We start from the raw sequence: 13,729 nt of genomic DNA on the forward strand, positions 1-13,729 counted from the left end.
CGGGTGGTTGATGTCCTTGATGATCTTTATGGCCTTCCTGTGACATCGGGTGGTGTAACTGTCCTGGAGGGCAGGTAGTTTGCCCCCGGTGATGCGTTGTGCAGACCTCACTACCCTCTGGAGAGCCTTACGGTTGTGGGCGGAGCAGTTGTCGTACCAGGCAGTGATACAGCCCGCCAGGATGCTCTCGATTGTGCATCTGTAGAAGTTTGTGAGTGCTTTTGGTGACAAACCTAATTTCTTCAGCCTCCTGAGGTTGAAGAGGCGCTGCTGCGCCTTCTTCACGATGCTGTCTGTGTGAGTGGACCAATTCAGTTTGTCTGTGATGTGTATGCCGAGGAACTTAAAACTTGCTACCCTCTCCACTACTGTTCCATCGATGTGGATAGGGGGGTGTTCCCTCTGCTGTTTCCTGAAGTCCACAATCATCTCCTTAGTTTTATTGACGTTGAGTGTGAGGTTATTTTCCTGACACCACACTCCGAGGGCCCTCACCTCCTCCCTGTAGGCCGTCTCGTCGTTGTTGGTAATCAAGCCTACCACTGTTGTGTCGTCCGCAAACTTGATGATTGAGTTGGAGGCGTGCGTGGCCACGCAGTCGTGGGTGAACAGGGAGTACAGGAGAGGGCTCAGAACGCACCCTTGTGGGGCCCCAGTGTTGAGGATCAGCGGGGTGGAGATGTTGTTGCCTACCCTCACCACCTGGGGGCGGCCCGTCAGGAAGTCCAGTACCCAGTTGCACAGGGCGGGGTCGAGACCCAGGGTCTCGAGCTTGATGACGAGCTTGGAGGGTACTATGGTGTTGAATGCCGAGCTGTAGTCGATGAACAGCATTCTCGCATAGGTATTCCTCTTGTCCAGATGGGTTAGGGCAGTGTGCAGTGTGGTTGAGATTGCATCGTCTGTGGACCTATTTGGGCGGTAAGCAAATTGGAGTGGGTCTAGGGTGTCGGGTAGGGTGGAGGTGATATGGTCCTTGACTAGTCTCTCAAAGCACTTCATGATGACGGAAGTGAGTGCTACGGGGCGGTAGTCGTTTAGCTCAGTTACCTTAGCTTTCTTGGGAACAGGAACAATGGTGGCCCTCTTGAAGCCACCAATTGTGCAAGTTCTCCCACTTAAAAAGATGAGAGAGGGCTGTAATTTTCAACATAGGTGCACTTCAACTATGACAGACAAAATGAGAAAAACAAATGCAGAAAATCACATTTTAGGATTTTTAATGAATTTATTTGGAAATTATGATGGAAAATAAGTATTTGGTCACCTACAAACAAGAAAGATTTCTGGCTCCACTTGTTACCTGTATTAATGGCACCTGTTTGAACTTGTTATCAGTATAAAAGACACCTGTCCACAACCTCAAACAGTCACACTCCAAACTCCACTATGGCCAAGACCAAAGAGCTGTCAACGGACACCAGAAAAATATCTGGAACTTTGAATATCCCAAGAGTTCCATTAAATCCGTTATTAAAAAACGGAAAGAATATGGCACCACAATTAACTTGCCAAGAGAGGGCCGCCCACCAAAACCCACGGACCAGGCAAGGAGGGCATTAATCAGAGAGGCAACAAAGAGACCAAAGATAACCCTGAAGGAGCTGCAAAGCTCCACAGCGGAGAGTGAAGTTTCTGTCCATAGGATCACTTTAAGCCGTACACTCCACAGAGCTGGGCTTAATGGAATAGTGGTCAGAAAAAAGCCATTGCTTAAAACCTGTTGAGGATATGGCAGACATACGCCCCCTTTGGAGAGATTGGGTACCCCTAGTAAACTGGAAAAAAAATCTTTCAAAAATTGTTAATATATGCAAATAAAAATTATTATTGGATAGAAAACACTCTAAAGATTCTAAAACCGTTGGAATTATGTCTGTAAGTATAGCAGAACTCACAGGGCAGGCATTCTTCCAAACTAGTTTCTGTGGCCATGAAAGTTGGAGCAACTTTGACGTCATGCCCCCACCCTTCCCAACCAGCTATGATTCTGGGGACACTTTCTATCTCTTCCGCTAGATGTCCTCTTTCATTAGAGCTTCAAACCGTTCAAATCGCGCGAGAATTGACCCTATGGGAGTGAAATTAGTGCGTGCCACGAGAGAATAGGCTGTGCGTATGGGCGCGAATTGGTCACAGTCATTCCTTTGTTTCCAGCACTGAAGAGAAGGGCAGACGATGGGCGATTGAATTGAAGTTTGTTTTGCACGTCTAAAACATCATAAAGCTTGCTTCTGCACTTAGTTTGACCTGTTTAGTCGACATATAATGTGTAATTTTGAAGTTTTGATGCGCAACTTATCCGGACCAGAGGACGTTTTGGGTGCATTTCAGCTGATGTTATTAGCAGTAGCTAATACAAAGACGCAAGACTTGAAACCAAACGATGTATTGGGTAAGTATGAAGCCTTCCAGAACATTCTGAACGAAGACCATCGAAGGTAAGGGAATATTTATGCTTAAATCTGTGTTTCTGTTGACTCCAACATTACGTGGAAATGTAGCTTGGAACTGAGCGCTGTCTCACAATATGGAATAGTGTGCGATTTCTGTAACGTTAAAAATAAATCTAACACAGCGGTTGCATAAAGAAGCAGTGTATCTTTCTAACTATATGTAGAACATGTATATTTAGTCAAAGTTTATGATGTCTATTTTACGTTATCTTGCCGCGCTACATAGATTTCCTGCGGGCGTTTTTGAGTAATTTCTGAAGGTGAACTCACTGTAAATGGACATTTATGGATATAAATGGCATATTATTGAAAAAAAAAATATGTACTGTGTAATATGTCATATTACTGTCATCTGATGAAGATTTTCAAAAGGTTAGTGAGCGATTTATTTTTTAATCCTGCGTTTGTTGATTGCATGTTTTGGCTATTGAAATGAGCTGTGTCTGGTGGTGGTTTTACATATATATGTGCTATGTTTTCGCCGTAAAACATTTTAGAAATCTGACTTGCTGGCTAAATGAACAAGATGTTTATCTTTCATTTGAGCTATTGGACTTGTTAATGTGTGGAGGTTAAATATTTTTAAGAATATTTTTGCGTTCCATGCGCCACCGTTCCAGCTGCACGTGGGAGGGTTGATTCCCAATTGGGAACCAGTATCGTAGACAGGTTAAAGAAAAAAATTATCAAACACGTTTGGTGTTCGCCAAAAGGCATGTGGGAGACTCCCCAAACATTTGGAAGAAGGTACTTTGGTCAGATGTGACAAAAATTTAGCTTTATGGTTATCAAGGAAAACACTATTTCTGGCACAAACCCAACACCTCGCATCACCCTGAGAACACCATCCCCACATTGAAGCATGGTCGTGGCAGCATCATGCTGTGGGGATGTTTTTCATCAGCAGGTACTAAGAAACTGGTCAGAATTGAAGGAATGATGGATGACGCTAAATACAGGGAAATTCTTAAGGGAAACCTGTTTCAGTCTTACAGAGATTTGAGACTGGGACGGAGGTTCACCTTCCAGCAGGACAATGACCCTAAGCATATTGGGGAAACATTTAAATGTATTGGAATGGCCTAGTCAAAGCCCAGACCTCAGTCCAATTGAGAATCTGTGGTATGACTTAAAGATTAATATGTACTAACGGAACCCATCCAACTTGAAGGAGCTGGAGCAGTTTTGCCCTGAAGAATGGGCAAAAATCCCAGTGGCTAGATGTGCCAAGCTTATAGAGACATACCCCAAGAGACTTACAGCTGTAATTGCTGCAAAAGGTGGCTCTACAAAGTATTGACTTTGCGGGGGTGAATAGTTATGCACGCTTAAGTTTTCTGTTTTTATGTCTTATTTCTTGTTTGTTTCACAATAAAAAATATTTTGCATCTTCAAAGTGGTAGGCATGTTGTTGTGTAACTCAAATGATACAAACACCCCAATATCAATTTTAATTCCAGTTAAGGCAACAAAATAGGTGGGCGAAAAATGCCAAATACTTTCTCAAGCCACTGTATAAATTATAGGGTAATTGAAAATTAGCAGGAAGGATTCATGAAATAAATCATTAAATTAGGAGCCTTTGGAAAACTAAAGGAGTACTGGTACAGGTTCCCGCTATTGGTGTATTTTGACTTACAAATGCATTTCTTGCTGGAAATTTGTGTTGCCGTACTCTGGTTTGAGGAAAAATGCAGTGTCCTGAGTAGGAGAGGATCTAATAATTGTATTTTAATATTCTGGCTAAATTATAGCAATTAAAGTTGGATAAAGGGATACGACATTCTTTAATATTAAATAGAAGCAGTTTGCTTAAAGGGATGGCTGCTTGCGTTGCTTGCTGTGTAATAAATACTGTTGCTTATGTGAAATTAGATGTAGGGAACATTTGTGATTAGTTTTTACAGGAACCATAGGAAGGAACTAGTGGTAATACATGGTAAATATAGTGCTAGGATACGGTATGCAGGACGAGTATGTGAAGCAGTGGATAGGGATGCTTGTTAAAGCTAAGAAATATAACATGGAGGTAAAAGTCAGCCTAAAACATCAGCCTGAAAGCCTTGCATCCGTTAATACACAGGGAGGGGTAGTATAAGGATAACATCTTGCTGTCTCAGCCCCCACTTATTGCCCTGCAGTTCTGACCATGCGAGTAATCCGAGAGGCTTCTAAACCGGAGAAAACTAGGATATATTTTCCAGTACCATCCAACATCTGACCATGGGTATCAAAGGGGGATTGCTGTACCAACTGCAGAGTGAAAGGGGCAGACAGACCTGGATCGCTCTACAAGAGCATTGCCAATTGAAACAGCATGACCAGTGAGATCAATGATCCACTTGGCTGAATGTGGGCAACTCAGCTGTACTCAATCAATCAATTACATGTATTTATAAATACATTTTTACATCAGCAGTTGTCACAAAGTCCTTGCACAGAAACTGAGTCTAAAACCCCAGAGAGCAAGCAATGCAGATGTAGAAGCACGGTGGCTAGGAAAAACTCCCTAGAAAAGCAGGAATCTAGGAAGAAACCTAGAGTCCTCTAGAGGCTCTGAGCGGTGGCAAGTCCTCTTCTGGCTGTGCCAGGTGGAGATTATAAGAGTACATGGCCATTAAGGCCAGATCGTTATTCAAGATGTTCAAACATTCATAGATGACCAGCAGGGCCAAATAAAAAGAACAGTGGTTATAGAGGTTGCAACAGGTCAGCACCTCAGGAGTAACAGTAAGTTGGCTTTCATAGCCGAGCATTCAGAGGTTGATACAGCAGGTCGAGACAGCAAAGAGGGAGAGAGAGATGAAACAGCAGGTCCGGGACAAGGTAGCACGCCTGTTGAACAGGTCAGGGTTCCATAGCCATAGGCAGAACAGCAGAAATTGGATAAGTAGCACCACAAGGTAGCACGTCCAAAGAACAGGTCAGGGTTCCATAACCGCAGGCAGAAAAGCAGAAACTGGATCAGCAGCACGACCAGGTGGACTGGGGACGGGAACGGCCAGTGGTCATCAGGGCAAGTAGTCCTGAGACATGGTCCTAGGGCTCAGGTCTTCTGGGAGGGAATAGAGAGAGAGATGGAAGAATTAGAGAGCATACCTCAGATCACACAGGACACGCACGAGCCCGAGGTCAAGAAAGATGGGAGAGTGTGAACGAGCCAGTGATTTAGCCCCCGTAATAGGGTCAAAGGCATAGAATCCCAGTGGAGAGAGGGGAGCCGGCCAGGCAGACTCAATAAGGGTTGTTTGTTACTCCAGTGCCTTGCCGTTCACCTTTGAACCCCTGGGCCAGACCACACTCAATCATTGAACCTACTGAAGAGATGAGTCTTCAGCAAAGACTTAAAGGTTGAGACAGAGTCTGCGCCTCAAACATAAATTGTTGTCAACAGTGAAATGGGCAATTTCTATGTGAATTAACGAGGAGGCGGAGCACACCTCAATTCAAACTATTGTGAGATATTGTGAAATAAAGGTTGTTAGAAAATAATTTGAAATTGATGAGTTGAAACTACCTATATTTGACTCTATGTAAACTGGAAACCATATATCCAGAGGCTGCATTCATTGTAGCTGGGGATTTTAACAAGGCTAATCTGAAAACAAGACTCCCTAAATTCTATCAGCATATTGATTGTGCTACCAGGGCTGGTAAAAGCCTAGATCATTGTTATTCTAACTTCCGCGATGCATATAAGGCCCTCCCCCACCCTCCGTTCGGAAAAGCTGACCACGACTCCATTTTGTTGCTCCCTGCCTATAGACAGAGACTGAAACAGGAAGTTCCCACGCTCAGGTCTGTTCAACGCTGGTCCGACCAATCTGATTCCACGCTTCAAGAATGCTTTGATCACGTGAATTGGGATATGTTCCGCATTGCATCAAACAACAATATTGATGAATACACTGATTCAGTGAGCGAGTTCATTAGCAAGTGCATCAGCGATGTAGTACCCACAGCAACTATTAAAACATTCCCAAACCAGAAACCGTGGATTGATGGCAGCATTCGCGCGAAACTGAACGCACAAACCACTGCTTTTAACCAGGGCAAGGTGACCGGAAACATGACCGAATACAAACAGCGTAGCTATTCCCTCCGCAAGGCAATCAAACAAGCTAAGCATCAGTATAGAGACAAAGTAGAGTCGCAATTTAACGGCTCAGACACAAGAGGTATGTGGCAGGGTTTACAGTCAATCACGGGCTACAAAAAGAAAGCCAGCCCCATCGCGGACCAGGATGTTTTGCTCCCAGACAGACTAAACTACTTCTTTGCTCGCTTTGAGGACAATACGGTGCCACTGACACAGCCCGCTAATAAAACCTGCGGACTCTCCTGCACTGCAGCCGACGTGAGTAAAACATTTAAACGTGTTAACCCTCGCAAGGCTGCAGGCACAGACGGCATCCCCAGCCGCGTCCTCAGAGCATGCGCAGACCAGCTGGCTGGTGTGTTTACGGACATAGTCAATCAATCCTTATCCCAGTCTGCTGTTCCCACATGCTTCAAGAGGGCCACCGTTGTTCCTGTTCCCAAGAAAGCTAAGGTAACTGAGCTAAATGACTTCCGTCATCATGAAGTGCTTTGAGAAACTAGTCAAGGACCATATCACCTCCACCCTACCTGACACATTAGACCCACTCCAATTTTCTTACCGCCCCAATAGGTCGACAGACGATGCAAACGCAACCACACTGCACACTGCCCTAACCCATCTGGACAAGAGGAATACCTATGTGAGAATGCTGTTCATCGACTCCAGCTCAGCATTTAACACCATAGTACCCTCCAAACTCGTCATCAAGCTAGAGACCCTGGGTCTTGACCCAGCCCCGTGCAACTGGGTACTGGATTTCCTGACGGGCCGCCCCCAGGTGGTGAGGGTAGTTAACAATATCTCCACCCCGCTGATCCTCAACACTGGGGCCCCACAAGGGTGCGTTCTGGGCCCTCTCCTGTACTCCCTGTTCACCCACGACTGCGTGGCCATGCACGCCTCCAACTCAATCATCAAGTTTGCAGATGACACTACAGTGGTAGGCTTGATTACCATCAATGAAGAGACGTTCTACAGGGAGGAGGTGAGGGCCTCTCACCTCCTCCCTGTCAGGAAAATAACCTCACACTCAATGTCAGGAAAATAACCTCACACTCAACGTCAACAAAACAAAAGAGATGATCGTGGAGTTCAAAAAACAGCAGAGGGAGCTCCCCCCTATCCATATCGACGGGACAATAGTGGAGAGGGTAGAAAGTTTTAAGTTCCTCGGTGTACACATCACGGACAAACTGAATTGGTCCACCCACACAGACAGCTTGGTGAAGAAGGCGCAGTGGTGCCTCTTCAACCTCAGGAGGCTGAAGAATTTTGGGTTTTCACCAAAAGCAATCACAAACCTTTACAGATGCACAATCGAGAGCATCCTGTCGGGCTGTATCACCGCCTGGTACGACAACTGCTCCACCCACAACCGTAAGGCTCTCCAGAGGGTAGTGAGGTCTGCACAAAACATCACCGGTGGCAAACTACCTGCCCTCCAGGACACCTACACCACCCGATGTCACAGGAAGGCCATAAAGATCATCAAGGACAACAACCACCCGAGCCACTGCCTGTTCACCCCGCTATCATCCAGAGGGCGAGGTTAGTACAGGTGCATCATTGCAGGGGCTGAGAGACTGAAAAACAGCTTCTATCTCAAGGCCATCAGACTGTTAACCAGTTGGATTTAGGGGGCGCATCAGTTCTGTGGCACTCACAGACAATATCTTTGCAGATTTGGAAACGTCAGAGTGTTTTCTTTCCAAAGCTGTCAATTATATGCATAGTCGAGCATCTTTTCGTGACAAAATATCTTGTTTAAAACGGGACGTTTTTTTATCCAAAAATTAAAAGAGCTCCCCCTATATCCAAGAAGTTAACAAAAGGCTAAGCTTGTGTTAGAATATATTTATTTCATTTCAAATGCGATTTTCATGAATAGGAAAAGTTTCTAGGGGTATTTATGTCCGTTGCGTTATGCTAATGCATTGAAGTTTCTAAAACTGTTTTAATTATGTCTGTGAGTATAACATAACTCATATTGCAGGCAAAAACCTGAGAAATTCCACTTCCTGTTTGTATTTTTTCTGGGGGTGGCAGACTTTCAACCAAGCTCTCATTGAAATTACAGTGAGATAGAATGAGTTTTCACTTCCTACGTCTTCCACCTGTTGTCAACAGTCAATAGAACTTTGTCTGATGACTCTAATGTGAAGGGGGGTCGAATGACACAGGAAATAGTCACCACTGCCACAAGTTGACCATGCTTTCACCATGCGCGTTCACAGAGGAAGGACCTGCGTTCCACCGGTCATCTGAAGTCATTCTAATTCTCCGGATTGAATGTAATTCAAGATATATGTAAACAACATTCTAAAGATTGATTCAGTACATCGTTTGACATGTTTCTACTGAATGTTACGGAACTTTTTGACATTTTGTCACGTTATAGTGGACGCGCTTTGTGACTTTGTAACCAAAGTAGCTAATTGGACATAAATAACGGACATTTTCGAACAAATCAAGCATTTATTGTGGACCTGGGATTCCTAGGAATGCATTCTGATGAAGTTCATCAACGGTAAGGAAACATTTATCATGAATTTTCTGGTTTCTGTTTACTCCAACATGGCGGCTAATTTGGCCACTGTTCTAAGATCCGTCCCAGATTATTGCATGGGTTGCTTTTTCCGTAAACTTTTTTTGAAATCTGACACAGCGGTTGCATTAAAGAGAGGTATACTATAATTCCATGTGTACATGTGTATTATCATCTACATTTATGATGAGTATTTCTGTTGGAACAATGTGGCTATGCAAAATCACTTGATGTTTTTGGAACTAGTGAATCTAATACGCCAATGTAAACTCAGATTTTTTTATATGAACTTTTTTAAACAAAACATGCATGTGTTGTGTAACATGAAGTCCTATGAGTGTCATCTGATGAAGATAATTCAAGGTTAGTGATTCATTTTATCTCTATTTCTGCTTTTTGTGAATGCTATATTTCGCTGTAAAATGGCTCTGCTTATTGTGGTTTGGTGGAGACCTAACAATCGTTTGTAGTGCTTTCGCTGAAAAGCCTATTTGAAATAGGACACTTTGGTGGATTAACAACAAGATTACCTGTAAAATGATATTAGATGTCTGTGGTTTGAATTTGGCGCCCTCTATTTTCACTGGTAGTTGTCATATCTATCCCGGTAGAGGGATTGCAGCCATAACAAACAATGCCACTTAATATAATGTTTGCATACCCTACATTACTTATCTCATATGTATATACTGTACTCTATACCATCTACTGCATCTTGCCATCTTTATGTAATACATTTATCACTAGCCACTTTAAACAATGCCACTTTTATATGTTTACATACCCTACATTACTCATCTCATACTGTACTCGATACCATCTACTGCATCTTGCCTATGCCGTTCTGTACCATCTCTCATTCATATATCTGTACATATTCTTCATCCCTTTACACTTGTGTCTATAAGGTAGTTGTTGTGAAATTGTTGGTTATTACTGCATTGTCGGAACTAGAAGCACAAGCATTTCGCTACACTCGCACTACAGTCCCTGGTTCGAAGCAGTATCACATCCGGCCATTAATGGGAGTCCCATAGGGCAGCGCACAATTGGCCCACCATTGTCCGGGTTTGGCCGGGGTAGGCCGTCAATGTAAATAAGAATTTGTTCTTAAGCAGACTTGCCTAGTTAAAAAAAGGTTACAGAATAAAACAAAAACCTAGCACTTCTTTCTGCTAACTCTGTTCTCTTGGCTGTCCCAACTCTGCAGGAGGTTAGCTCCTGCTCAGCCCAGTCAAAGCACTTCTCTGTCCTGGCACCCCAATGGTAGAATCAGCTTCCCCCTAAAGCTAGGACAGCAGAGCCCCTGCCCATCTTCCACAAATGTCTTAAACACTACCTCATCAAAGACTATCTTAAATGAATCACACAGCAGCAAAAAGAATGTGTCCTCCTACTAGCACTAAAGATGCTGATAACTGCTTTAATGAGGGAAAATGTACTTGCTACGACTGTGATGTGGTTGTCTCACCCAGCTATCTTAAGATGAATGCACTAATTGTAAGTTGCTCTGGATAAGAGCGTCTGCTAAACGACTAGAATTGAAAGTGTAATGCACCACTAATTAGCTACATTGCACTTCAGTATGCTATTTGCAGTATCTTAGTATAGAACTGACTACAAATGTACCATATTATATTACTCCACCTCTTCAAAATGAGTTCAGCCTGATTTCACCAGGCGATCTCTCTGTTTGTTTATTATTTCAAGGAAGAAGGCACAGTTAGTTGATATTTGTATTCAACATCATGCCTAGTTGACAGCAATTTCTGGCAAGCCATTCCTGGTGTGAAAGCCCCAGATTTTAACTATGGGGATAAAGAATCCAATTAGCAGTATATGGTAATGTTGACATTTACTTTCGCGAAAAAGTCATGTCATTTATAACAGTGTGGTGTGTTGGTTATCGGAACACCCTTGTTTAATATATCCAATATCTCAATTATACATCAGCAGAAATCCTGACACCAACTTGGAATATATCAACTCGATACAATGTACTGTATCATTTATATTCAAGTAGTTTAGAGTCATTTACATAGCAGAGAGAAGCCATTAAATATAAAAAAAAATCTGGAAACTGTTCTAATAATGGGTTTAAGGTCATTGCTGTCTGCATTTCTGCCACCAAATGAGGACATTCGTAAACATGATGAACTGTGAGACGAATGTAATACGACAAACAAATAAGCAAAGAAAATATTAGCTTTGATTTGAGAAAACAAACAGCTTCCTTTTGAACACGGGATGGATTGTAATATAATGTTTCGGTCTGATTACGAGGCTGGGGGAGTGAAGATCCAGACATTTTTCTTAATTATTATGGAAATCATCATTATTGTGGCGCTGACATTTTCAGAGAGTGCTGCAATTCAGTGTCTGCAATTACACATCACTTAGCATGCATGATAGCATATCTAAGGTGCCTGAGGGTTGGAAGGTTTTTCACTTTGAATTTGTATCCCTGTCAACATCTTTATAATTATTTTCAATAAGTACCAATATAACTCCTGTCAATGTTTATACCTGATTTGTGTGAATTCTTACTACGCTTGTGTAGCCTATGATGCACATAGACAGTCCAGCGACAACCAATTTAATTTTCGAGGTTTTTGTTCCCTTTGTGTGACAGAAAATAGGGATTGTGACAAAATACTTTAAAAAAAAAAATTACAGCCTCACATATACCCGCTGAATCTGACTTTCAAAGTGTATTATTTATTTACTTTCAGATGCAGCTCTGTCAGTCTTCTGATTTAAATAAATCATAAGGTTGACATGCACACTAATTCCTAAATACATTTCTGCTGTGATTAGCAATTGTAAAAAAATTCAGATGACTGGATACACTACCCCAAAAGTCAAGACATTTGTGGAACTATAATTTGTCATTAGACTCTTTGATCCATTCTCCTTTTAGTGTTGGAGTTAAGGTGAGGGTTCAAATCTGCATCCTAATCTTTCTGCTCAGAAACATTATCAATGTTAACTGTTTTGACATATGCAATTTGATGGCTCACATGAAATGTTAATGTTCACCCTGTTTGATGCTGTATGTACAAACATTTACATTTTCTCACTTGCCTTGTCAAAACCAAATTTTAGAACTCCATTCAGGCCACTCAATTCTCCTAAAAGGCAGCTGATTTTGCCAGGTATTTTTTTTTTCACGATCGAAAACCTCTCCTCTTATAGACATGATCTGACAGGAAATCTGTGAGAGGCAACACTAAGCTAACTGCCCAGAGATTTCAACTGTCTGTTCTTGCTTGAGGAAAAGCTGAGTGCTGGCCTCCTATTAGTCTAAACACACAGAGCTGAGAATCCCTCTCTGCTCATCCTGGGCCAGGCAAGGGGCTGACAGCTCTCAGCGTCCCAGTCTGTCAAACAGGGCCTGTTATTCAGCACCCTCCCATTGGGACAAGAGAAACACACAAACACACACACAATGCACAAACACACATGCAGTGCATATATATATACAAACAAGAAAACACATGGAGCACACAGACACGTACACATGCACACATACAGCATCCATACACACAAAAACAGACAAACGCGTACAGACAAAAACCCACACAAACTCACACATACATAGACACACACACACACACACACAAGTGAACTCTCGTTCACTTGCTAATACTCCCACATACAAAACTTTTGACTGCTCTTAGAGGGTGTTCTACATGTTGTCAGCATTTCTTAAAAATATGCTGACATTTTGCACACCCTAATCAGGATCAAATGTATTATCCAAACAGACACTAATTTACTGAGCTTTTGCCTTTTCAGAGCAGTGCTGACACAAATTCCTCTCTTCATGGATTCTTCCTGTCAATCCGTGTGATTGGTTGAAATGCACCAATCATTAGCTACAATTTAATAACGTCTCATAAACTCGCAGAGCTGACAGGTGTCCAATCAGAGTCTGAGATGTCTCCTTTGAGAAGGAGAATGCCAGCTTGCAAATGAATCTGCAGGTGCTTTCACAGCTGCATTTCCAAATCCATCACATTACTTCTGGAATACAAAGGAGAGAAAACATTTGTGTTTCATGTTTGTGATCTGCCCTAACAATGAAACATTCAATGTGGTGATGTTTAGTTAGTGGATTAAAGTGAGGCATATGCATTTGAAATACCTCTAAAACTGATTTAAGTTAATTAAACTATAAGAAATAACCAGGCTGACAGATTTACATTAGAACACATCTATACATTTGCATAGTTACAGATGCAGGGGCACACACACACACCCCCACATGCACAGACTTAAAGGGATAGTTTTCCAAATTGCTGACCCAATCATCTAACCTTTCTTAACTCAAAAGGAATTAGCAGCTGTCTTAGAATTGTAATACGAGCTCTACAGAAAAGCCCTGTGAAGTAAAACAATGCATGGAGTTACAAGTATAGAAACATGGCATAGAAACATACTAAAATAGCTCACACACTTATATTCAACTGATATTACGACAATCACTCAAGAAGATCTGTGTTGGTGACTTAGAATCAAAGACTTTGGAGCACAATTGTTTTCAACCAAGTTTTCACCCTTGCATTCTTTACATTGTTTATTTTACAGGGCTCACATGTAGCGATTGTATTAGAATTCTAAGAC

General features: G+C 42.4%; 1 long non-coding RNA gene across 1 annotated transcript in view; it reads left to right on the plus strand.

Moving 5' to 3' along the window:
• LOC149984051 (uncharacterized) overlaps window positions 1-13,729 on the plus strand; it is a 615,207-nt gene that overhangs the window by 175,467 nt on the left and 426,011 nt on the right. The gene's annotated exons all lie outside the window — the stretch shown is intronic.

This window comes from Oncorhynchus mykiss, chromosome 4 (assembly GCF_057628025.1).
Source record: "Oncorhynchus mykiss isolate SJ-2025 chromosome 4, ASM5762802v1, whole genome shotgun sequence".
NCBI lineage: Eukaryota > Metazoa > Chordata > Actinopteri > Salmoniformes > Salmonidae > Oncorhynchus > Oncorhynchus mykiss.